Source organism: Mustelus asterias, unplaced genomic scaffold, assembly GCF_964213995.1.
Source record: "Mustelus asterias unplaced genomic scaffold, sMusAst1.hap1.1 HAP1_SCAFFOLD_3212, whole genome shotgun sequence".
NCBI lineage: Eukaryota > Metazoa > Chordata > Chondrichthyes > Carcharhiniformes > Triakidae > Mustelus > Mustelus asterias.
The window spans coordinates 24,888-26,335 of record NW_027593157.1 but is presented as its reverse complement, the minus strand read 5'-3'; the positions used below and the strand labels follow the sequence as shown (position 1 = coordinate 26,335).

The 1,448-nt window shown below is 43.6% G+C and overlaps 1 non-coding gene across 1 annotated transcript; it reads left to right on the top strand.

Annotated features, from left to right (window-relative positions):
- Positions 1–994: 994 nt before the first annotated feature.
- On the top strand, positions 995–1,066 carry trnaq-cug (transfer RNA glutamine (anticodon CUG)). Its single transcript has one exon. It is a non-coding gene; the product is annotated as a tRNA-Gln (tRNA).
- The last annotated feature ends 382 nt before the right edge of the window (positions 1,067–1,448 follow it).

Genomic DNA, 1,448 nt, shown 5'->3' with positions numbered 1-1,448 from the left:
GCGAGCAAGACAGGATGGATTAACTGGCACAAGGAATAATGGACAAGGGCAACATTGGTTGCTTCCCATTACTTTGAATCTTTGCTGTTTTTCTGGGTGAACTCCAGCTCTCCATTCCTCTGGCAGTGTCACCACTCAAACTGAGTCTTTCTCCATCCCGCTTTGCTAATCTCACAGTTACAGCTTTCTGAATGAAAACTGCAGTCAGTAGAAGTCAAATTGTTTAGTCTTTCATTCAGTGAGAAGTTTTCTTGTCATTTCGCCCGAGAATTTTATCCCGAAATGAGTGATATTTCTGTCAATGCAAACGATTAAATCTGACCCATTGCCACCCAGAATTTACCTTGTATCACCATCTCTATCGGCAGCGCTTTGCAGTCTATCAGTGCCTTTCACTTTCTGTGCTTGTTCTTGACCTGTTCTCGATGTGACATTTTCCACTCGGAAGCAAAACTGCAAATCTTACTCCACTGATTCTGGCAGAGCTGCTTTGGACAAGGAAGTATTGCTGGTCTGTTTATAAAAAAATATTAAATGTTAATATATCAAAGGCAGTCTGCAACCCTGAAAGCTGGACCACCAGGATCTCATTTGCCTTATTCTCCCAGACACTGATTGCAGCAGTGTGCACAGTACCAATTATCCGCAGGCACAAACTCCTTCCTGTCTGTTAAGATTTGAAATTGTTCATATTTTCACACTGCCTTCCATTGTGGCGGAAACAGAGCTGTGATCAGCTGATGTTGTTCAGTACATTTATCCCAGTAAGGCTTATATCAGTTCGATGCTAACATTGCTCTTTGAATGTGGTGAGCTGCAGCGAAATTTAATGCGGTTGAAGGTAGCTTACCCATTTTTCCAGGAGGAAAGGGCACTGTAAATCTGAATTGTTGTGGGTAATTGACGGGATTGTGTAATGGGACTGATATTTCTCCCTGCTGCTCAAATTGGCACAAGTATTGAGCGACCATTTTCAGGCTACTGCCGTGTGGTGGGTTCCGTGGTGTAACGGTGAGCACTCTGGACTCTGAATCCAGCAATCCGAGTTCAAATCTCGGCGGGACTTCGCCTTTCTTTGTCAAATCCTGATGGTTGATTTGCTGAAGGGCATTTCGCTAAATTTTCTCACGAGCTGCGATTACAATGCACATTGCTGAGCCTCTGGCGCCAGATGCCTGCAATGTCAGTGTTTTTCATCTTTTCGACAATTCTTTAACTCCTATGTTGAAAGAAAGAAGCAGTTGGTGTCACACAATAACAATTCGACTGGAGTCTGGGAATTATTGAGCAAATGTGTGCGTGTGTGTGTCTGAGAGAGAGAGAGAGAGACTAGATACGTGTGTGTTTTGGGAGAAAAATCTTGTGTCTTCGGTCAGAATGCTGTCGATTCCATGGTGTAACGGTTCGCACTCTGGCCTCTCGCCTCCCATCTCTTTTTTAAAAATTAG